The sequence below is a fragment of the Bufo bufo genome, chromosome 2 (genome assembly GCF_905171765.1).
Source record: "Bufo bufo chromosome 2, aBufBuf1.1, whole genome shotgun sequence".
Taxonomy (NCBI): Eukaryota; Metazoa; Chordata; class Amphibia; order Anura; family Bufonidae; genus Bufo; species Bufo bufo.
The window spans coordinates 709,065,110-709,090,838 of record NC_053390.1 but is presented as its reverse complement, the minus strand read 5'-3'; positions in this window follow the sequence as shown (position 1 = coordinate 709,090,838).

The following is a 25,729-nucleotide window of genomic DNA, read 5'->3' as shown; positions in this document are numbered from 1 at the left end:
CAGCTTTTGACCGGCTCCACAAAATTCGGCCCCTCATAGACCATTTCAACCAGAAATTTGCAGATTTGTATACCCCCGAGCAAAACATCTGCGTAGACGAGTCCCTAATACATTTTACCGGGCGCCTTGGCTTCAAACAGTACATCCCAAGCAAGCGTGCCCGGTATGGGGTCAAATTGTATAAGCTCTGTGAAAGGGCCACAGGGTATACCCACAAATTTCGGATCTATGAGGGAAAAGATCAGACCCTGGAGCCGGTCGGTTGCCCTGACTACCTGGGGAGCAGTGGGAAGACAGTCTGGGACTTGGTGTCACCCTTATTCGGCAAGGGGTACCATCTTTATGTGGACAATTTTTACACAAGTGTGGCCCTCTTTAGGCATTTGTTTCTAGAACGGATTTGCGCCTGTGGCACCGCGCGAACTAGTCGCGTGGGCTTCCCCCAACGGCTTGGAACCACCCGTCTTGCAAGGGGGCAGAGGGCTGCCTTGTGTAACGAAGAACTGCTCGCGGTGAAATGGAGAGACAAGCGTGACGTTTACATGCTCTCCTCCATTCACGCAGACACGACAATCCAAATTGAGCGAGCAACCCGTGTCATTGAAAAGCCCCTCTGTGTCCACGACTATAATGCGCTCATGGGAGGGGTGGACTTCAATGACCAGATGTTGTCTCCGTATTTAGTTTCCCGCAGAACCAGACGCTACAGTAAGGCTGGGAGAACACGATCTTTCCTCAAATTCCAGGAAGAGATCATCGAGAACCTCCTTTACCCAGGAGGTTCCGTGGCCCCATCCCCCAGTGTAGTTAGCCGTCTACACGAGCGACATTTCCCCAGTGTCGTTCCTGGTACCTCAACCCAACCGTCACCCCGAAAAAGATGTCGTGTCTGTAGCAGGAGTGGTATAAGGCGTGACACCCGCTATTTCTGTCCTGACTGTCCGGACCACCCTGCCCTATGCTATGGAGAGTGTTTCCGGAAGTACCACACACAGGTACACTTAGCATAGGGATTGCATCTCACAGGACAGGCACACAGGGCTATTAGGGCCCTTTTACTCTCAGCTGCTGCAAACCTCTCCTTTCACCTGGGATAAAGTGCATAACGTACTTCGCCACATCTTTGGGCGATTTGCGCTTTGCACATTGTCCCATGGGGAAGGAGAGGTTTGTTCTATAAAGGTAAAAAAAACTAAACAAAAAAAAAATTACCGGTAAGTAAAAAAGTTAAAAAAGTTTAAAAAAGTTAATATGTTCTGTTCTAAAGTTAATAAAGTTATTGCTTTGCGGCCTGGTTTTTTCTTTTTTGTTTTGTTTTTTTTACCTTCCAGGTGGACCAACCGATCGACCAGCTGCAGCACTGATGTGCATTCGGACAGAAGCATTGCGCTGCTGTCAGATTACACGCAAGTCGGTGTATGCGGCGCTGCAAGACGAGATTTCTCCTCTGCAGTAAAAGATATGTTTGCCGAGGCATATGAGCTGAGGAGGTGGCGGTGTTCATATACTTTGGCAAACACTTATATATATATAAAAAAAAAAAATCCCGGCAATGATTTATTCATCCACATCGATTGATGTGAATGGAGAAATCTGGTTTGCCAGGGCATACGAGCTGAAGTGGGTATGGATGTTGGGCGGAGCTCCTATGTCCTGGCAGACGCCTTTCCCCTCCTTTTTCTTTTTTTGGCAGAGATTTTTTCATCCACATTGATCGATGCGAATGAAGAAATCTGTGCCGTTCATTTTTTTCTTTCAGCCCAGAGGCTGAACGGAAAAAAAAAATCTCATTACCCGTATGCTCAATATAAGGAGAATAGCAGAAACTCCTAATGCTGGGCATACATGTAATGATTGCGGAGACCCTCAAATGCCAGGGCAGTACAAACACCCCACAAATAACACCATTTTGGAAAGAAGACACCCCAAGGTATTCGCTGAGGGGCATATTGAGTCCATGAAAGATTGAAATTTTTGTCCCAAGTTAGCGGAAAGGGAGACTTTGTGAGAACAAAATCCAAAAAATCAATTTCCGCTAACCTGTGCCAAAATTTTTTTTTTCAATGAACTCGCCATGCCCCTCATTGAATACCTTGGGGTGTCTTCTTTCCAAAATGGGGTCATATTGGTCAAATGACAACTTTGTATAAAAAAATGGGAAAAGTTGTCTTTTGCCAAGATATTTCTCTCACCCAGCATGGGTATATATAAAATGACACCCCAAAACACATTCCCCACCTTCTCCTGAGTACGGATATACCAGATGTGTGACACTTTTTTGCAGCCTAGGTGGGCAAAGGGGCCCATATTCCAAAGAGCACCTTTCGGATTTCACAGGTCATTTTTTACAGAATTTGATTTCAAACTCCTTACCACACATTTGGGCCCCTAGAATGCCAGGGCAGTATAACTACCCCACAAGTGACCCCATTTTGGAAAGAAGAGACCCCAAGGTATTCGCTGATGGGCATAGTGAGTTCATAGAACTTTTTATTTTTTGTCACAAGTTAGTGGAATATGAGACTTTGTAAGAAAAAGAAAATAAATCATCATTTTCCGCTAACTTGTGACAAAAAATAAAAAGTTCTATGAACTCACTATGCCCATCAGTGAATACCTTAGGGTGTCTACTTTCAGAAATGGGGTCATTTGTGGGGTGTTTGTACTGTCTGGGCATTGTAGAACCTCAGGAAACATGACAGGTGCTCAGAAAGTCAGAGCTGCTTCAAAAAGCGGAAATTCACATTTTTGTACCATAGTTTGTAAACGCTATAACTTTTACCCAAATCATTTTTTTTTTACCCAAACATTTTTTTTTTATCAAAGACATGTAGAACTATAAATTTAGAGCAAAATTTCTATATGGATCTCGTTTTTTTTGCAAAATTTTACAACTGAAAGTGAAAAATGTCATTTTTTGCAAAAAAATCGTTAAATTTCGATTAATAACAAAAAAAGTAAAAATGTCAGCAGCAATGAAATACCACCAAATGAAAGCTCTATTAGTGAGAAGAAAAGGAGGTAAAATTCATTTGGGTGGTAAGTTGCATGACCGAGCAATAAACGGTGAAAGTAGTGTAGGTCAGAAGTGTAAAAAGTGGCCTGGTCTTTCAGGGTGTTTAAGCACTGGGGGCTGAGGTGGTTAAGGCACTATTTAATAAAATGCAATTACCAGACAAAGGACTTAAGGATTGCCCAAGGATTCAGAGGGATGGGGAAATATACTAGCGAATTTGAGTCTAATATCACATGATTTTATTCACGTACTGATACAATTTAATATTTTACATAGTGTATATGTCACGCCTTTATGGCTTAGTAAATGTGGGTTAAGAGATAATTCTAAGTGTCCACGGTGTGGCCTCTTGGGGGCTGACCACTTACACATGCTCTGGTCCTGTCCAGAATTAAAAGAATACTAGATGGTGATTAAGAATTTTATTGGCCAGAAATTGAGACTCCCGATTCCATTTACAGTTGAATTTTGTATATTAAGTGAGTTCTCTAAGGTAAATTGCCATATGTGTAGGAAGATTCTTTTGAATAGAATATTGTTTTTAGCTAGACTTCTGATTAGTCAAATTTGGTTCTTATGAGATGTTCCAAGCTTGAATACTTGGATAAATCTGGTTAATAGGGTTAAATATTATGAGAATGTCCTATATAGGTAAATAAATAGTCAGGAGAAGTGGATTAAGATATGGGAGGCTTGGAAGTCTTAATCCTTCTCGCTCCCAATAGTATGTGAATACTATTCTTGCTTGAGTGGGATATCATGGAGGGTCTTTGAGACGCATCACAAGGGTAGGGTGGGTTGGGAAATGGGTGACCATGGGGAATTTAAAATAATAATTCTATATTGTAATTTTGATTGAAAAATATGATAGTTTGTATATGTTTTTTTCTACTAATAAAGTTAATTTATAAAAAAAAAAAAAAATTGTCTAAGGCTTTTTTTAAATCACTGTTCCTGCTGTGACCACGTCTGGAGGAAGTCTATTTCATAGATTCACAGTTTGTACAGTAAAGAAGCTTTGACGCTTCTGAAGACTGAACTTTTTCTTCTCCAGTCAGAGGCAGTGCCCCCTTATCTTTTGAGGGCATTTTACATGGAACAGTTTTTCACCGTATTTTTTGTATGGTCCATTTATAATATTTCTATAGGTTAATCATGTTTAGACATTCAAAGGCTATATATATATATATATATATATATATATTACATATATCTATACAAATGGCAGATAGCAGTACAATCAGTACAACTATATGTGATGAAGCAGAAGATCCAAGGGGTAAGGAAAGACAAATGAGGGTAAAAACTTTTTAACCCTGTAACCTTGTGTATGCCCCCGGTTTTGTCCAATCAACATCAGGACTGACAGCTGAAGCATTGGTTTGAATAGAATTCATACCTCAGTGGCACACCAATCAGTATGCTACAAAAATATTGTCAGAGAAAATAAAACAAAGACAGTGTAATAACACTAAGATAATACAAAAACACAAACACACTAAAATCAATTAAGCTACTTTCACACTTGCGTTTGGTGTTCCGCTTGTGAGATTCGTTTGAGGGCTCTCACAAACGGCCCCGAACGGATCCGTTCATCCCCAATGCATTCTGAATGGATAAAGATCCGTTCAGAATGCATCAGTTTGGCTCCGTTCCGCCTCCATTCCGCTCTGGAGGCGGACACCAAAACGCTGCTTGGGAACGCCTCTATGTTAGAATATACCATCGGATTTGAGTTAGATCGTGAAAACTCAGATCCGACAGTACATTCGAACACAGAGGCATTCCCATAGTGATGGGGACGCTTCAAGTTAGAATATACTAAGAACTGTGTACATAACTGCCCCCTGCTGCCTGGCAGCACCCGATCTCTTACAGGGGGCTGTGATCCGCACAATTAACCCATCAGGTGCCGCACCCGAGGGGTTAATTGTGCGTATCATAGCCCCCTGTAAGAGTTCAGGTGCTGCCAGGCAGCAGGGGGCCAGACCCCCCTCCCTCTCCAGTTTTAAATTCATTGGTGGCCAGTGCGGCCCCCCTCCCTCCCCATTATTAAATTCATTGGTGGCCAGTGCGGCCCCCCTCCCTCCCCAGTATTAAATTCATTGGTGGCCAGTGCGGCCTCCCCTCTCCCCCCCCTAATTAAAATCACCCCCCCATCATTGGTGGCATCGGAGAGTTCCGATCGGAGTCCCAGTTTAATCGCTGGGGCTCCGATCAGTTTCCATGGCAGCCAGGACGCTACTGCAGTCCTGGCTGCCATGGTTACTTAGCAATTTTAGAAGCATTATACTTACCTGCGCTGTCTGTGGCCGGCCGGGCGCTCCTCCTACTAGTAAGTGACAGGTCTGTGCTATAAGCAATGTGCCGCACAGACCTTTCACTTACCAGTAAGAGGAGCGACCGGCCGGCCACAGACAGCGTAGGTAAGTATAATGCTTCTAAAATTGCTAAGTAACCATGGCAGCCAGGACTGCAGTAGTGTCCTGGCTGCCATGGTAACAGATCGGAGCCCCAGCGATTAAACTGGGACTCCGATCGGAACTCTCCGCTGCCACCAATGATGGGGGGGGATTTTAATTAGGGGGGAAGGGGAGAGGGGAGGCCGTACTGGCCACCAATGAATTTAATACTAGGGAGGGAGGGAGGGGGGGCTGCACTGGCCACCAATGAATTTAATACTGGGTACGGAGGGGGGCCGCACTGGCCACCAATGAATTTAATACTGGGGAGGGGGGGCCGCACTGGCCACCAATGCTTTAAATACTGGGGAGGGAGGGAGTGGGGGCCGCACTGGCCACCAATGCTTTTAATTCTGGGGAGGGAGGGAGGGGGGGCCACACTGGCCACCAATGCTTTTAATACTGGGAAGGTAGGGGGGTCTGGCCCCTGCTGCCTGGCAGCACCCGATCAGGGGACTGAGATCTGCACAATTAACCCCTCAGGTGCAGCACCTGAGGGGTTAATTGTGCAGATCACAGCCCCCTGTAAGAGATCGGGTGCTGCCAGGCAGCAGGGGGCAGTTATGTACACAGTTCTTAGTATATTCTAACTTGAAGCGTCCCCATCACCATGGGAACGTCTGTGTTAGAATATACTGTCGGATCGTGAAAACTCAGATCTGAAAAAGCTGTTATGCAGACGGATCCGCACTGAACGGATACCATAGTTTGCATTTATAGGTGCGGATCCGTCTGTGCAGATACCAGACGGATCCGCACCTAACGCAAGTGTGAAAGTAGCCTTAGTGATATAATAAGTTTGTAGAAGCAGCACATCTAAGTTTATTAATTACACAATCAAACTACTGCAACAGGCGCCTCACTCCAGGGCCTCTATATCGCATCCAAGGTGTAGTAAGAATGCAGAGTGGTCTAGTGCAGCGTAAATGTCTCTTTATGTGTCACGGTGCTCCTACCTGGATACTGCTGGACCCCAGGCTTTGGCTCCGAAGCAAATAATAGGGGGAATAATTGAGAGATTGGAAAAAATAACTTGAGTCCAGACCTAGAGATGAAGTTCAATGGCAGCTTTACTTTGAATAAATGTTTCTTCAAACTGTTTACCGTCTTTGTCTTGGTTCCAGCATGCTTCAGTATTAAATTGTCAGGCAAACTCAACTCTGCTATATCCTTCACTCACTGTGCTGTATTGACAAGCTGACTTGATAACTTGACTTCTTCTTTATGCTGCACTTTACTTTTAGTCTGACTTATCTTCAGCCAAGGAATAGATTAGAATCCTGGCAGCTCCAACATGGAGTCTCAACCAGCACAAACCAGAACTGCCCCACCTCATTCTGGTAGCAAGCAGGACTGGCCCAGTTCTGCCCAAAGGGGGGAGAATGGAATGGTGAGTTCCATTCTATCTAACTATAGCTCTGCCGTGTTTGCTGCCATCTGCTGGTGATCCAGGTAAATTACATTTGTAACAGTTACATATAAATATTATCATTGTACCATATAAAGAACCTGGATAGAACTACACTGATGACTTTCAGGTTAGCCCATAAAAGATAGAAGCAAGGTGCAGAAGTGGTGACACCACTCTGGGGTGTTACACTACTTCATTTCTAGATTAAGGCCACCTGCACGCGTTGTGGAATATGTGCAATTTTTCCACAGTGCAGTACAGCACTAGCAAAGTGTATGAGATTACACTAATCTAAGGTATACTTTGTTGATTGTTTCCATGTGAAAATTGACCTGCAGTGTGGATTTCCAAATCTTCAGCATGTCAATTATGTTTGCTGTTTTAGGCTAGTTTCACACTAGCGGCAGGGGACTCTGGCAGGCTGTTCCAGCGGGTGAGCAGCCTGTCGGATCCTACTTGCCGCTAGTTCACGTGTGCCCCCGGACTGCTTCTCTGTCCCCATTGACTATAATGGCGGCGGGGGTGGAGTTCCGACGGCGGCATGGCAGCGCATAGCGTGAGGCAGCCGGACTAAAAGTACTGCATGCAGTACTTTTAGTCCGGCTGCCTCTCGCCGTGCGCTACCGTGCCACCACCGAAACTCTGCCCCTGCCCCATTATATTCAATGGGGACGGAGCGGCAGTCCGTGGGCACATGTGAACTAGCGGCCGGACAGATCCGACAGGCTGTTCACCCGTCGAAACAGCCTGCCGGAGTCCCCTGCCGCTAATGTGAAAGTTCCCTTAGCTATGGATTTCAGTCTTTTCAATGGAAGGAGGGATCTGCTGCAAAACCCTGATGAAGCTTCATGATACCTAAGGCAGCAATACGCGTGGAGGTTAACTTCACAGCACTGGATTAGAGGCCCTCCTGTTGCTTATAAATTTCACAAATCAAATCACTATTAAATGTATTTATTGTTCATTTGCACTAGTACTTTAACTTGCACATTTAATGATGTAATATGAAAATGTTTCATTTAATTCAACCATAATCATGTTATTCCTCAATTTATTTTTATTTTTTATTAACCATGGACCACTTCTCTCAGTTTTTTTCATGAATTATGCTTTGGATGGAGATTTTTCCTATACATTGTGGTTACGTCTCCAGTACTATTGTGGGGTTTGTAATTGTTTTTAAGTGATCCAATAAAGTTACCCATATTTTAATCATTTTGGTGTGCATCCAGCTTTCGGCATGTACCAATATCTAGGGGACCTTTTTGTATACATGTGGATAGCACCCTTTCTTGGTTTTGTGTTATTAATGGTGGCTCCCAGCACAACTTTTTGATTCCTGCGGCAAAACCGAATCTTATCCGCATCAACATCCATAATTAGAAATTGCGGATTTTGGTGCAGATACACTGCTGAAATACATATAAATATGCACAGAAATTCATGTGAATCTTAAGTGAGTTCACCCGCACTCGTGTGATGTGATTTCACATTTTTGAGTGTATTTTGCTGCATTTTAATAATATTTTTGGTATTTTTATGCCTAAATTTAAAGAGGACCTTTTATGTTTATTTATTTTTTGTTTAGATAAATACCTTTACTTGCGGGGTACCCCCTGCTGATGCTGCCACCCTGACAGTTTTTTTTCAAATATCGCTCCTACGCCCCGCTGTGCCCCCCTGCAGTTTTCCCGCTCAGTATGTTAATACTGAGCATCGGTACAGTGAGGAGGAGACGCCAGGGTTTCTCAATGGGCGTCTCCTTCTCCCTGGTTGTGCTGTGGTCTAATCACATCAGGGAGAAGGTGAGCTTTTTTTTCTCCCTGGCTGTGACGCTCTCCGCTATGATTAGACCACGGCACAGCCAGGGAGAAGGAGACGCCCATTGAGAAACCCTGGGGTCTCCTCCTCCCTGTACCGATGCTCAAAATTAACATACTGAGCGGAAAAACTGCAGGGGGGCAAAGCGGGGCATAGGAGCGATATTTGAAAAAAATACAGGCAGGGTGGCAGCACCAGCAAGGGGTACACCGCAAGTAAAGGTATTTATCTAAAATAAAAAAAATAAAAAGCATGAAAGGTAATCTTTAAATAAAATACACAACATACAAATCATGTTTTATGGTGTGTATCTGTGTTGCATATTAGCACATTTAGCTTAAAAAAATAAAAATAAACAGCCTGCTCTAGGTTTTTACATTAGATTTCTTTATAGGGTTGGAAAACATCTGAAAAAAACATTTTGAAGAGAAGCTGTAACCTCCCCTGATATGTCAGTTTTAGTAACTACTTGCATTCCCTGTGATATAATTATTGAGCATCTATTCTTATGACTTTATGTTGTGCCATTCGAGCAGTCTGCAGTAAAGGTACTGCTGGGTGTTACCAGTAGCCAGGTGTGTCTGACTCTGTCCAATCAGTGCTTCTGTTCTTAGACTGTGTAGGGACACATCTGCAACTGGTAACACCCAGCTGTACTTTTACTGCAAGCTGCTAGCAATTCGTCTATAAACTTCTAGTAGAAATGACAGGGGAATGAAACAACAATAGACCCAAAACAATAGAGTTCCAGAATTGTTATTACATGGGGAATGCAACTAAAACAGACATGTATGAGGAGGCGACAGGTCCTCTTTAACCCCCTTGCTACCAGCACCGTAAATGTACGGCGCTGGAGCAATAGGCAAACATGGAGCCTGCTTGCACGTGCAGCGGGCTTCATGGCCGGCAGGTCTCTACTACTAATTACCGCGACTGGCAATAATGCCGATCACGGTAATTAAAGGCTTTAGATGCCATGATCAAATGAGATCACGGCATGTAAATGCGCAAAAACCTGAAGCTTGTGAATCCGGGAGCGTTACTGGCGTCCCCTGCGGGCAATGGAAATGCTGGTAAATGATTTGAATAAGCTCAGCCTCGCTGAAGAGGCTGAGAACATTCAAAGTGCAATTCTTATTTTGGCCACCAGATGGCAGGCCAACATAAGAAATAAGAAATTCTCAATAATAAGTGCAGTTTAAAAATACATGATTGTTCAAAATTAAAAATTTAATAAAAGATTTTGTAGGCTCATATACAAGCTTCAAAATCATCACAAAAAATTAAAAAAAAATTTTCAAAATACATAAAAAATATAAAAGTTTAAATCACCCCCTTTCTATATAAAATCTAAAAATATTTTTCCAATACGGCGAATGGCGTAATGGAAAAAAAGGTAAAAATTAACAATTTGCCATTTTTTCATTGTTTCTCTTAACCAAAAAAAGTTATAAAATATGATCAAAAAGTCACAAACACTTCAAAATGGAATCAATAAAAACTACAGATTGTCCTGTAAAAAATTAGCCCAGACAGAGCTCAGTAGACATAACTATAAAAAAGTTATGGTAATGTCAAAAAAACTTTTTTTTTTCAAAGTTTAAAACTATTTTTACACTATTTAGAGATAAAAAAAAAAAATATTTGTTGTAATTGTACTGACCCAGAGAATGAAGGACATGGGTCAGTTGTGCTGCAAACTGAACTCTCTGCGAACAAAACCCGTAAAATGGTGGAGGAATTACATTTATTTTTTAATTCCACCCCATTAAGAATGTTTTTACCACTTCCCACTTCACTATATGCATAATTAATGGTTGCATTAGAAAGCACAACTTGTCCAGCAATAAATAATCCCTCATACAGCTATGTGAACGGAAATATAAAAAACATGGCTCAAGGAATATGGGGAAGAAAAATGAAAATGAAAAAAGGAAGAAAACTCCGGTATCCTAAGGGTTAAAGTGTTGACATATAAAAGATAATTTTTAAATAAAACTTAGCTTAACCACCTCAGCTCCCCTAGCTTAAACCCCATTAATGACCAGACCACTTTTTACAATTCTGCACTACTTTCACGGTTTATTGCTCGGTCATACAACTTACCACCCAAATTAATTTTACCTCCTTTTCTTCTCACCAATAGAGCTTTCATTTGGTGGTATTTCATTGCTGCTGACATTTTTACTTTTTTTGTTATTAATCGAAATTTACCGAAATTATTGCCAAAAAATGACATTTTTCACTTTCAGTTGTAAAATTTTTCAAATAAAACTACATTTCTACATAAATTTTTCTCTAAATTTATTGTTCTACATGTCTTTGATAAAAAAAATGCAATAAGTGTATATTTATTGGTTTGCGCAAAAGTTATAGCGTTTACAAACTATGGAACAAAAATGTGAATTTCCGCATTTTTAAGCAGCTCTGACTTTCTGAGCACCTGTCATGTTTCCTGAGGTTCCACAATGGCCAGACAGTAGAAACACCCCACAACTGACCCCATTTCAGAAAGTAGACACCCTAAGGTATTCGCTGATGGGCATAGTGAGTTCCTGGAAGTTTTTATTTTTTGTCACAAGTTAGCGGAAAATGATTTTTTATTTTTTCTTACAAAGTCTCATATTCCACTATACTGCCCTGGCATTTTAGGGGACCTAAAGCATGAGAAGTATTTTGGAATCCAAATGCTTAAAAAATGCCCTGTGATATCGGAAAGATACTCTTTGGAATTTGGGCCCCTTAGCGCACCTAGCGCACACGCAAAAAAGTGTCACACATGTGGTATCGCCGTACTCAGGAGAAGTAGGGCAATGTGTTTTGGGGTGTCTTTTTACATATACCCATGCTGGGTGAGAGAAATATCTCTGTAAAAGTCAACTTTTCGCATTTTTTTATACAAAGTTGTCATTTTAGAGAGTTGTCATTTAGAGCACCTTTTAGGAGGGCATTTTTAGACATTTGGATTCCAGACTTCTTCTCACGCTTTAGGGCCCCTAAAATGCCAGGGCAGAATAAATACCCCACATGTGACCCCATTTTGGAAAGAAGACACCCTAAGATATTCCGTGAGGGGCATGGCGAGTTCATAGAAGATTTTTTTTGGCACAAGTTAGCGGAAATTTATTTATTTATTTTTCTCACAAAGTCTCCCTTTCCGCTAACTTGGGAAAAAAAGTTCAATCTTTCATGGACTCAATATGCCCCTCGGAGAATACCTTGGGGTGTCTTATTTCCAAAAAGGGGTCATTTGTGGGGTGTTTGTACTGCCCTGGCATTTGAGGGTCTCCGCAATCATTACATGTATGGCCAGCATTAGGAGTTTCTGCTATTCTCCTTATATTGAGCATACGGTTAATGAGATTTTTTTTTTCCGTTCAGCCTCTGGGCTGAAAGAAAAATTGAATGGCACAGATTTCTTCATTCGCATCGATCAATGTGGATGAAAAAATCTCTGCCCAAAAATGTGAAAAAAAAAAAAAAGGAGGGGAAAGGCGTCTGCAAGGACATAGGAGCTCCGCACAACATCCAAACCCACTCAGCCCGTATGCCCTGGCAAACCAGATTTATCCATTCACATCAATCGATGTGGATGAATAAATCATTGGATTTTTTTTATTTTTATAAAAAATGTTTGCCAAAGCATATGAACACCGCCCCTTAGCTCATATGCCTCGGCAAACGTATCTTTTTTACTGCAGAGAAGAAATCTCATCTTGCAGCGCCGCATACACCGACTTTTGTGTAATCTGACAGCAGCGCAATGCTTCTGTCAGAATGCACATCAGTGCTGCAGCTGGTTCATCGGTTGGTCCACCTAGAAGGTAAAAAAACAAAACAAAACAAAGGCCGCAACGCAATAAATTTATTAACATTAACTTTATATAACATTTGAACAGAACATTAACTTTTATAAACTTTATTGAACTTTTGGAACAGAACATTAACTTTTTTGCTTACCGGTGATTTTAATTTTTTTACCTTTATAGGACAAACCTCTCCTTCCCCATGGGACAATGTGCAAAGCGCAAATCGCCCAGAGATGTGGTGAAGTACATTATGCACTTTGTCCCAGGTGAAAGGAGAGGTTTGCAGCAGCTCTGTGTGAAAGGGCCCTAACGCTGCGTTCAGACCTGAGCGTACGGGATGGAGCACTCTGTATGCGCGATTTTATGCGCGTTTACAGACGCTGCTCCGGAACAAGCGAACGCCCATTGTCGTGCTTTCCCGGAAGTCTATATACGGGAACGCGCGACAAGACACCCCAAAGAAGCTCCTGTACTTCTTGGGGCATCGGGCGTTTTACAGCGCGATCGTACGCGCTGTGAAACGCTCAGGTGAGAACCATTCCCATAGGGAAACATTGGTTCTTGCCTGTTGAGCGTTTTACAGTGCACAGGAACGCGCTGTAAAACGCTCAGGTCTGAACACAGCCTTAGACCTCTGTGTGCCTGTCCTGTGTCACGCAATCCCTATGCTAATAGTGTACCTGTGTGTGGTACTTCCGGAAACACTCCCCTAAGCATAGGGCAGGGTGGTCAGGGCAGTCAGGACAGAAATAGCGGGTGTCACGCCTTATTCCACTTCTGCTACAGACATGACATTTTTTCGGGGTGGCGCTTGGTTTGAGGTATGTCGCTCGTGTAGACGGTTTGAGGGGAAATGTCGCTCGTGTAGACGGCTCACTACACTGGTGGTTGTGGCCACGGAACCTCCTGGATACAGGAGATTCTCGATGATCTCTTCCTAAAATTTGAGGAAGGATCTTGTTCTCCCAGCCTTACTGTAGAGAACAAAACTATTATAGATAGCCAATTGAATTAAATATACAGACACCTTATTATACCAGCGTCTCGTCCTGCGGGAAAGTAAATAAGGAGCCAACATCTGGTCATTGAAGTCCACCCCTCCCATGAGCAAATTATAGTTGTGGACACAGAGGGGCTTTTCAATGATACTGGTTGCTCATTCAATTTCGATTGTCGTGTCTGCATGAATGGAGGAGAGCATGTAAACGTCACGCTTGTCTCTCCATTTCACCGCGAGCAGTTCTTCGTTACACAAGGCAGCCCTCTCCCCCCTTGCAAGACGGGTGGTAACGAGCCATTGGGGGAAGCCCCGGCGACTAGGTCGCGCAGTGCCACAGCAGCCAATCTGTTCTAAAAACAAATGCCTGAAGAGGGGCACACTTGTGTAGAAATTGTCCACATAAAGATGGTACCCCTTGCCAAATAAGGGTGACACCAAGTCCCAGACTGTCTTCCCACTGCTCCCCAGGTAGTCAGGGCAACCGACCGGCTCCAGGGTCTGATCTTTACCCTCATAGACTCAAAATTTGTGCGTATAGCTTGTGGCGCTCTCACAGAGCTTATACAATTTGACCCCATACCGGGCGCGCTTGCTTGGGATGTATTGTTTGAAGCCAAGGCGCCCGGTAAAATGTATCAGGGACTCGTCTATGCAGATGTTTTGCTCAGGGGTATACAAATCTGCAAATTTGGTGTTAAAGTGGTCTATGAGGGGCCGAATTTTGTGGAACCGGTCAAAAGCTGGGTGGCCTCTGGGACGAGAGGTGCTGTTGTCACTAAAGTGCAGGAAACGCAGGATGGTCTCAAATCGTGTCCTGGACATGGCAGCAGAGAACATGGGCATGTGATGAATTGGGTTCGTGGACCAATATGACCGCAATTCATGCTTTTTTGTCAGGCCCATGTTGAGGAGAAGGCCCAGAAAAGTTTTAAATTCGGAAACTTGGACGTATTTCCACCGGAAAGACTGGGCATAAAAGCTTCCCGGGTTGGCGGATATAAATTGAGTAGCATACCGATTTGTTTCTGCCAAAGTCCAAGAGCTCCGCAGTCAAGAACAGTTAAAAAAAAAACTGTGCCGATCCGATCTGAGCTGTCTCAACCCGAACTCCAGACTGGGCGGTGAAAGGGGGAACTACTGGTGCGGCTGAAGTTGGGGGCTGCCAATCAGGGTTTGCCAGCACCTCAGGGACTCTAGGTGCTCTACGGGCCTGTCTGTGCGGTGGCTGCGATGGGGGAACTAATGCACGTGCCACCGTACCAGCTTCAACTGCCCTTATGGTGCTCGCCACTTCACCATGTTCTACGGCAGTGCTGGTACTAGGTCCAAGGTGGGCTGCGCTGCTGGTGTATGCCTCACCACGTAATCCGACAGCGTCAGCCCCTTGAAGCGGATCCTGCGCAACCTGTGGTCTAGCAACACGGGGCCGGGTACGCCTGGTGGTATCAGGGACCTCAACCTCATCGTCCGAACTTTGGGTCAGACTGCAACTGCTTTCTACAGGTTCGTATTCTGACCCACTGGATTCGTCAGATGAGGGTTCCCATTCCTCATCCGACTGGGTCAGAAGCCTGTAGGCCTCTTCAGAAGAATACCCCTTACTTGCCATTCGACTACCCTAGAAAAAAAGCAAGCCTGTCTTACAAATGGGAGGTTAGCAAAGTACAGGAAGCCGCTGCGATTGATAAAAAATATCAAAACTGATTTTTTTATCGCCGCAGCGCTTGTGAAGTGATTGTGCAGTGATAAAAAAAAATAAAAAATGTTGTCACTGCGGCGGGGCGGGCGTGGGTGAACGCACGTGTGGGCGACCGATCAGGCCTGATGGGGCAAACACTGCGTTTTGGGTGGAGGACGAGCTGAGGTGACACTAATACTATTATAGATTTGACTGTGATCAGTTCTGATCACTTACAGATACTATAAAAGTACCAATGCTGATTAGCGATACGCTAATCAGCGAATCAGTGACTGCGGTGCGGTGGGCTGGGCGCTAACCGACGCTAACTACCTACCAAAGGGGCCTAAACTAACCTAAAACCTAGCAGTCAATACTGGTGGGGAAAAAAAGTGACAGTTTACACTGATCACTTTTTTCCCTTTCACTAGTGATTGACAGGGGTGATCAAGGAGTTAATTGGGGTCATGGAGGGGGATCTGGGGCTAAATGTATAGTGTTTTGTGTACTTACAGTGATGTGTGCTCCTGTGCACAGAAGCCATTTAACACTAGAGATGGCCCGAACTATCCGACGGCGAACAGTTCCCGGCGAACATAGCTTGTTCGCGTTCGCCTCTGCCGGGCGAACACATGCGATGTTCGGTCCGCCCCCTATGCATCATCATTGAGCAAACTTTGACCCTGTACCTCACAGTCAGCAGACACATTCCAGCCAATCAGCAGCATACCCTCCCTCCCAGACCCTCCCACCTCCTGCACAGCATCCATTTTAGATTCATTCTGAAGCTGCAGTCTTAGTGAGAGGAGGGAGACTGTAACTGCTGCTGATTTAATTGGGAAATCGATAGCTAGGCTAGTGAATTCAGTGTCCACTCCAGTCCTGAAAGACTCATCTGATCTCTGCTGTAAGGACAGCGTCCTGACAGCACCCCAAAAAGCCCTTTTTAGGGCTGCAACATTAGTCTGCTTTTTTTTTTTCCTTTATATACATATTGCAGTTGCCTGGCCTGCCTGTGTGTGAGGAGCTGCAGGCCCACAGACTGTAGTGTGCCCACTGCCAGTGCTCACCCCTGTCATTCCGTGTGGCACAGGACTTTGCTTAAAAAAAGGCACTTAATTTTTACACTTTAATCTAAGGTTAGTTGCCTGCCAGTGTGTGTCAGGCTGACTTCCACTGACTGTAGTGTGCCCACTGGCAGTGCCCACCACTCATACCGGCTGGCACAGGACTTTGCATAAAAAAGGCATTTAATTTTTACACTTTAGTGTAATTTCAGCTGCTTGCCTGCTGCTAGTGTGTGTCAGGCCGACTTCAACTGACTGTAGTGTGCCCACTGCCAGTGCCCACCCCTGTCATCCCGTGTGGCACAGGACTTTGCTTAAAAAAAAGGCACTTCATTTTTACACTTTAATCTAAGGTTAGTTGCCTGCCAGTGTGTGTCAGGCCGACTTCAACTGACTGTAGTGTGCCCACTGCCAGTGCCCACCCCTGTCATCCCGAGTGGCACAGGACTTTGCTTAAAAAATAGGCACTTAATTTTTACACTTTAATCTAAGGTTAGTTGCCTGCCAGTGTGTGTCAGGCTGACTTCCACTGACTGTAGTGTGCCCACTGCCAGTGCCCACCACTCATACCGGCTGGCACAGGACTTTGCTTAAAAAAGGCATTTAATTTTTACACTTTAATGTAATTTCAGCTGCTTGCCTGCTGCTAGTGTGTGTCAGGCCGACTTCAACTGACTGTAGTGTGCCCACTGCCAGTGCCCACCCCTGTCATACCGAGTGGCACAGGACTTTGCTTAAAAAATAGGCACTTAATTTTTACACTTTAATCTAAGGTTAGTTGCCTGCCAGTGTGTGTCAGGCTGACTTCCACTGACTGTAGTGTGCCCACTGCCAGTGCCCACCACTCATACCGGCTGGCACAGGACTTTGCTTAAAAAAGGCATTTAATTTTTACACTTTAATGTAATTTCAGCTGCTTGCCTGCTGCTAGTGTGTGTCAGGCCGACTTCAACTGACTGTAGTGTGCCCACTGCCAGTGCCCACCCCTGTCATACCGAGTGGCACAGGACTTTGCTTAAAAAATAGGCACTTAATTTTTACACTTTAATCTAAGGTTAGTTGCCTGCCAGTGTGTGTCAGGCTGACTTCCACTGACTGTAGTGTGCCCACTGCCAGTGCCCACCACTCATACCGGCTGGCACAGGACTTTGCATAAAAAAGGCATTTAATTTTTACACTTTAGTGTAATTTCAGCTGCTTGCCTGCTGCTAGTGTGTGTCAGGCCGACTTCAACTGACTGTAGTGTGCCCACTGCCAGTGCCCACCCCTGTCATACCGAGTGGCACAGGACTTTGCTTAAAAAATAGGCACTTAATTTTTACACTTTAATCTAAGGTTAGTTGCCTGCCAGTGTGTGTCAGGCTGACTTCCACTGACTGTAGTGTGCCCACTGCCAGTGCCCACCACTCATACCGGCTGGCACAGGACTTTGCTTAAAAAAGGCATTTAATTTTTACACTTTAATGTAATTTCAGCTGCTTGCCTGCTGCTAGTGTGTGTCAGGCCGACTTCAACTGACTGTAGTGTGCCCACTGCCAGTGCCCACCCCTGTCATACCGAGTGGCACAGGACTTTGCTTAAAAAATAGGCACTTAATTTTTACACTTTAATCTAAGGTTAGTTGCCTGCCAGTGTGTGTCAGGCTGACTTCCACTGACTGTAGTGTGCCCACTGCCAGTGCCCACCACTCATACCGGCTGGCACAGGACTTTGCATAAAAAAGGCATTTAATTTTTACACTTTAGTGTAATTTCAGCTGCTTGCCTGCTGCTAGTGTGTGTCAGGCCGACTTCAACTGACTGTAGTGTGCCCACTGCCAGTGCCAACCACTGATACCGGGTGGCACAGTAGCTTGCCGATAAATAAGGCATTTAATTTTTAGACAGTAGTCTAAATTCAGTTGCTTGCCTGCTGCCAGTGTGTGTCAGGCCCGCTTCCACTGACTGTAGTGTGCCCACTGCCAGTGCCAACCACTGATACCGGGTGGCACAGTAGCTTGCCGATAAATAAGGCATTTAATTTTTAGACAGTAGTCTAAATTCAGTTGCTTGCCTGCTGCCAGTGTGTGTCAGGCCCTCTTCCACTGACTGTAGTGTGCCCACTGCCAGTGCCAACCACTGATACCGGGTGGCACAGTAGCTTGCCGATAAATAAGGCATTTAATTTTTACACTTTAGTGTAATTTCAGTTGCTTGCCTGCTGCCAGTGTGTGTCAGGCCCGCTTCCACTGACTGTAGTGTGCCCACTGCCAGTGCCAACCACTGATACCGGGTGGCACAGTAGCTTGCCGATAAATAAGGCATTTAATTTTTAGACAGTAGTCTAAATTCAGTTGCTTGCCTGCTGCCAGTCAGTGTGTCAGGCCCTCTTCCACTGACTGTAGTGTGCCCACTGCCAGTGCCAACCACTCATACCGGGTGGCACAGTAGCTTGCCGATAAATAAGGCATTTAATTTTTACACTTTAGTGTAATTTCAGTTGCTTGCCTGCTGCCAGTGTGTGTCAGGCCCGCTTCTACTGACTGTAGTGTGCCCACTGCCAGTGCCAACCACTGATACCGGGTGGCACAGTAGCTTGCCGATAAATAAGGCATTTAATTTTTACACTTTAGTGTAATTTCAGTTGCTTGCCTGCTGCCAGTGTGTGTCAGGCCCGCTTCCACTGACTGTAGTGTGCCCACTGCCAGTGCCAACCACTGATACCGGGTGGCACAGTAGCTTGCCGATAAATAAGGCATTTATTTTTTAGACAGTAGTCTAAATTCAGTTGCTTGCCTGCTGCCAGTCAGTGTGTCAGGCCCTCTTCCACTGACTGTAGTGTGCCCACTGCCAGTGCCAACCACTCATACCGGGTGGCACAGTAGCTTGCCGATAAATAAGGCATTTAATTTTTACACTTTAGTGTAATTTCAGTTGCTTGCCTGCTGCCAGTGTGTGTCAGGCCCGCTTCTACTGACTGTAGTGTGCCCACTGCCAGTGTCAACCACTCATACCGGGTGGCACAGTAGCTTGCCGATAAATAAGGCATTTAATTTTTACACTTTAGTGTAATTTCAGTTGCTTGCCTGCTGCCAGTGTGTGTCAGGCCCGCTTCTACTGACTGTAGTGTGCCCACTGCCAGTGCCAACCACTCATACCGGGTGGCACAGTAGCTTGCCGATAAATAAGGCATTTAATTTTTAGACAGTAGTCTAAATTCAGTTGCTTGCCTGCTGCCAGTGTGTGTCAGGCCCGCTTCCACTGACTGTAGTGTGCCCACTGCCAGTGCCAACCACTGATACCGGGTGGCACAGTAGCTTGTCGATAAATAAGGCATTTAATTTTTACACTTTAGTGTAATTTCAGTTGCTTGCCTGCTGCCAGTGTGTGTCAGGCCCGCTTCCACTGACTGTAGTGTGCCCACTGCCAGTGCCAACCACTGATACCGGGTGGCACAGTAGCTTGCCGATAAATAAGGCATTTAATTTTTAGACAGTAGTCTAAATTCAGTTGCTTGCCTGCTGCCAGTCAGTGTGTCAGGCCCTCTTCCACTGACTGTAGTGTGCCCACTGCCAGTGCCAACCACTCATACCGGGTGGCACAGTAGCTTGCCGATAAATAAGGCATTTAATTTTTACACTTTAGTGTAATTTCAGTTGCTTGCCTGCTGCCAGTGTGTGTCAGGCCCGCTTCTACTGACTGTAGTGTGCCCACTGCCAGTGCCAACCACTCATACCGGGTGGCACAGTAGCTTGCCGATAAATAAGGCATTTAATTTTTACACTTTAGTGTAATTTCAGTTGCTTGCCTGCTGCCAGTGTGTGTCAGGCCCGCTTCTACTGACTGTAGTGTGCCCACTGCCAGTGCCAACCACTGATACCGGGTGGCACAGTAGCTTGCCGATAAATAAGGCATTTAATTTTTAGACAGTAGTCTAAATTCAGTTGCTTGCCTGCTGCCAGTGTGTGTCAGGCCCGCTTCCACTGACTGTAGTGTGCCCACTGCCAGTGCCAACCACTGATACCGGGTGGCACAGTAGCTTGTCGATAAATAAGGCATTTAATTTTTACACTTTAGTGTAATTTCAGTTGCTTGCCTGCTGCCAGTGTGTGTCAGGCCCGCTTCCACTGACTGTAGTGTGCCCACTGCCAGTGCCAACCACTGATACCGGGTGGCACAGTAGCTTGCCGATAAATAAGGCATTTAATTTTTAGACAGTAGTCTAAATTCAGTTGCTTGCCTGCTGCCAGTGTGTGTCAGGCCCTCTTCCACTGACTGTAGTGTGCCCACTGCCAGTGCCAACCATTCATACCGGGTGGCACAGTAGCTTGCCGATAAATAAGGCATTTAATTTTTACACTTTAGTGTAATTTCAGTTGCTTGCCTGCTGCCAGTGTGTGTCAGGCCCTCTTCCACTGACTGTAGTGTGCCCACTGCCAGTGCCAACCACTGATACCGGGTGGCACAGTAGCTTGCCGATAAATAAGGCATTTAATTTTTAGACAGTAGTCTAAATTCAGTTGCTTGCCTGCTGCCAGTGTGTGTCAGGCCCACTTCCACAGACTGTAGTGTGCCCACTGCCAGTGCCAACCACTCATACCGGGTGGCACAGTACCTAGCACGCGTAGTACCACTTATCTAAAAAAAAAATGACAGGCAGAGGCAGGCCACCCCGCAGGGGCCGTCGTGGTCGTGGTGCTGTGATTTCCACTGTCCCTGGAATAATGCCCAGTTTTCAGAGGCCACGTACCCTGAACCCGAAAAATTCAGAGGACGTAGTTGACTGGCTTAGACAGGACACCCAATCTTCAACAGCTTCCGCTAAGAACCTTGACGCACCATCCTCCTCCAACTCAGCTTCGGTCACCTGCTCTCAAGTTACCACGCACCCGCCCGTCGCCACTACCACCACAGCCACCACAGCCGCTTCACTTGATCCGTCAGAGGAGTTATTTACACATCAGTTGGATGCAATTAGTGATGCGCAACCATTATTGCCAGATGATGTAGATTACGGGGATATGTCTCAGTCAGGCAGGATTACACACATGGACGTACAGTGTGATGATGATGATGTTGTACCCGCTGCTGCTTCCTTTGCTGAGGTGTCAGATACAAGTGAAGCGGTTGATGATGACGATGTGTCCACGGATGCCACGTGGGTGCCTGCTCGAAGAGAAGAAGAGGGGGAAAGTTCTGAAGGGGAGACAGAGAGAATGAGGAGACGAGTTGGAAGCAGGGGGAGGTCGTCGCAAGGAGTTAGTGGCACAGTCAGACAGCATGTATCGGCACCTGGGGTCAGCCAGACAGCACGCCAGTCAACGCATGCTGTTGCCACCACTAGAATGCCGTCATTGCAAAGCTCAGCAGTGTGGCATTTTTTTTGTGTGTCTGCCTCTGATAAAAGCAATGCCATTTGCAACCTGTGCCAAAAGAAACTGAGTCGTGGGAAGTCCAACACCCACCTTGGTACAACTGCTTTGCGAAGGCACATGATCTCACATCACAAACGCCTATGGGATCAACACATGAGTACAAGCAGCACACAAACTCAAAGCCACCATGCTCCTCCTGGTCCTGCATCTTCAGCCACGTCAACCACTGCTGTCCTCCCTGCCCCCTCTCAACCACCCGCCACTCCATCTCTCACCTTCAGCAGTTCCTGCTCATCTGCCCACAGTCAGGTGTCTGTCAAGGACATGTTTGAGCATAAGAAGCCAATGTCACAAAGTCACCCCCTTGCCCGGCGACTGACAGCTGGCTTGACGGAACTCTTAGCCCGCCAGCTTTTACCATACCAGCTGGTAGAGTCTGAGGCCTTCAAAAAATTTGTCGCTATTGGGACACCACAGTGGAAGGTACCCGGACGAAATTTTTTTTCAAAAAAGGCAATCCCAAACCTCTACCATGTCATTGAAAAGGAAGTCATGGCATCTCTGGCATACAGTGTTGGGGCAAGGGTCCATCTGACCACTGATACCTGGTCTGCAAAGCACGGTCAGGGCAGGTATATCACGTATACTGCGCATTGGGTCAACCTGCTGACGGCTGACAAGCATGGAATGCGTGGCTCTGCAGCGGAGTTGGTGACACCACCACGACTTGCAGGCAGACCTACTGCCACCTCCTCTACTCCTACTCCATCCTCTTTAATTTCCTCCTCGGCTGAGTCCTCTTCTGCTGCGGCGTCTGGCTGCACATCAACTGATTCCCCCCAGCTCCCCAGGGGCTATTCCACATCCCGGATACGACAGTGTAACGCTATCTTGGGGTTGACTTGCCTGAAAGCAGAGAGCCACACAGGACCAGCACTCCTGTCCGCCCTGAACGCACAGGTGGATCAGTGGCTGACCCCGCACCAACTGGAGATCGGCAAAGTGGTGTGTGACAATGGAAGCAATCTGTTGGCGGCATTAAATTTGGGCAAGTTGTCACATGTGCCGTGCATGGCACATGTGTTGAATCTCATCGTACAACGTTTTGTGTCTAAGTACCCAGGCTTACAGGACGTCCTCAAGCAGGCCAGGAAGGTGTGTGGCCATTTCAGGCGTTCCTACACGGCCATGGCGCACTTTTCCGATATTCAGCGGCGAAACAACATGCCAGTGAGGCGCTTGATATGCGACAGCCCGACACGTTGGAATTCAACACTCCTAATGTTCGACCGCCTGCTCCAACAAGAAAAAGCCGTCAACGAGTATTTGTATGACCGGGGTGCTAGGACAGCCTCTGCGGAGCTGGGAATCTTTTTGCCACGTTACTGGACACTCATGCGCAATGCCTGTAGGCTTATGCGTCCTTTTGAGGAGGTGACAAACCTAGTCAGTCGCACCGAAGCCACCATCAGCGACCTCATCCCATTTGTTTTCTTCCTGGAGCGTGCCCTGCGAAGAGTTCTGGATCAGGCTGTAGATGAGCGTGAAGAGGAAGAGGAAGAGTTGTGGTCACCATCACCACCAGAAACAGCCTTGTCATCATCGCTTGCCGGACCTGCAGCAACGCTGGAAGAGGAGTATGAGGAAGAGGAGTCAGAGGAGGAATGTGGCGGCTTTGAGGAGGAGGAAGACCAACCACAGCAGGCACCCCAGGGTGCTCGTTGTTGTCACCTATCTGGGACCCATGGTGTTGTACGTGGCTGGGGGGAAGAACAGACCGTCAATGACATCAGTGAGGACGAGGAACGGGAAATGAGAAGCTCTGCATCCAACCTTGTTCAAATGGGGTCTTTCATGCTGTCATGTCTGTTGAGGGACCCACGTATAAAAAGGATAAAGGAGAACGATCTGTACTGGGTGACCACGCTACTAGACCCCCGGTATAAGCAGAAAGTGGCAGAAATGTTACAAAATTACCGAAAGTCGGAAAGGATGCAGCAGTTCAAAACCAAACTAAAAAATATGCTTTACACAGCTTATAAGGGAGATGTCACAGCACAACGGGAATCTAACAGGGGAAGAGGTGAGTGTAATCCTCCTCCTACCACGGCGGCAAGGACTGGACGATTTACAGATGTGTTGTTGATGGAGGACATGCGGAGCTTTTTCAGTCCTACTCATCGCCACAGCCCTTCGGGATCCAGCCTTAGAGAACGACTCGACCGACAGGTAGCAGACTACCTCGCCTTAACAGCAGATATCGACACTCTGAGGAGCAATGAACCCCTTCACTACTGGGTGTGCAGGCTTGACCTGTGGCCTGAGCTATCCCAGTTTGCGATAGAACTTCTGGCCTGCCCTGCTTCAAGTGTCCTGTCAGAAAGGAGCTTCAGTGCAGCAGGAGGCATTGTCACTGACAAGAGAAGTCGCCTCGGTCAAAAAAGTGTTGATTACCTCACCTTCATAAAGATGAATGAGGCATGGATCCCGAAGGGACTGACAGTGGGGGATACGTTTGACTAACAAAAGGCCTGATTACATGCCTTGGCCTCAAAATGGTCCCCACGCTGCTGTATTTAATGTCTGCATACCGGATGACTTTCGTGAATTCTCCACCACCAACTAGGGTTCAAGCCGTAATGTTTTAGTCACTTTTCTGCCTGGAAAACATAAATTTTTCCGGCCGCTGCTACAATAGCGTCTGCAACAGTGCCATTATTTTTCAGGCATGTGTACATGCCTAATTTTTCTGTCCTATGGTGCAGCACTGTGGCTGCAAAAACAAACCAAAAAAAAAAGGCACATACAAGTGTCAATTCCCCTTCGTGATCGTTACCTTGTTGTGGTGAAGGGGCTTGCGTATCACAATGAAGCAATCATCATCACCTCTATAAAAGTGTGTTGGCAATGTTGCCACACCCCAGATGATAAGGCCGTTGCTTCATTATGGTCAGACCAAAAGCGATCGGGTGGCCACGCTACTAGACCCCCGGTATAAGCAGAAAGTGGCAGAAATGTTACCAAATTACCAAAAGTCGGAAAGGATGCAGCAGTTCAAAACAAAACTAAAAAATATGCTTTACACAGCTTATAAGGGGGATGTCAATGGGGGATTCGACAATGGTTAATCAATTCGACCGGATAGGGTCCGTAACAGGGATTAAACTGATAGCAATAGTACTAGTTAAGACACCACTCATATAGGGTGTCACAGCACATTGCTCTGTGCACGCGCAGTGCCCCAATTTGGGAGTAAGAGGACCGACCAAGCTGCTTTTTCCATCTCCCGGTTCCTGAAATCAATTCAGTTTAGTGTATGAGAGTTTGGTCTGTCACTGTGAAGGCAGTCGAAGGTACCCGGCCTAAATTTTTTTTCATAAAAGGCAATTCCTGATATGGGACGTAACAGGGATTAAACTGATGAGAATAATACTACAGAAAATACCACTCATATCGGTGGAGGGAGCCAGCGTTTTTTTAACCATCTCCCCGTTCAAAAAATCTATTTAATAAATGGCCCCCAGATTGGGGATGTTAGAGGGATTAAACTGATGAGAATAGTACTACAGAAAATACCACTCATATCGGGTGTGACAGTAAATTGCACGGCGCAGATGCAGTCACCGTGGTTTAAAACAGAGTGGAGGGAGCCAGCGTTTTTTTAACCATCTCCCCGTTCGAAAAATCTATTCAATAAATGGCACCCAGATTGGGGACGTTAGAGGGATTAAACTGATGAGAATAGTACTACAGAAAATACCACTCATATCGGGTGTGACAGTAAATTGCACGGCGCAGACGCAGTCACCGTGGTTTAAAACAGAGTGGAGGGAGCCAGGTTTTTTTTAACCATCTCCCCGTTCGAAAAATCTATTCAATAAATGGCACCCAGATTGGGGACGTTAGAGGGATTAAACTGATGAGAATAGTACTACAGAAAATACCACTCATATCGGGTGTGACAGTAAATTGCACGGCGCAGACGCAGTCACCGTGGATTAAAACAGAGTGGAGGGAGCCAGCGTTTTTTTAACCATCTCCCCGTCCGAAAAATCTGTTTAATAAATGGCCCCCAGATTGGGGAGTCGGGGACGTTAGAGGGATTAAACTGA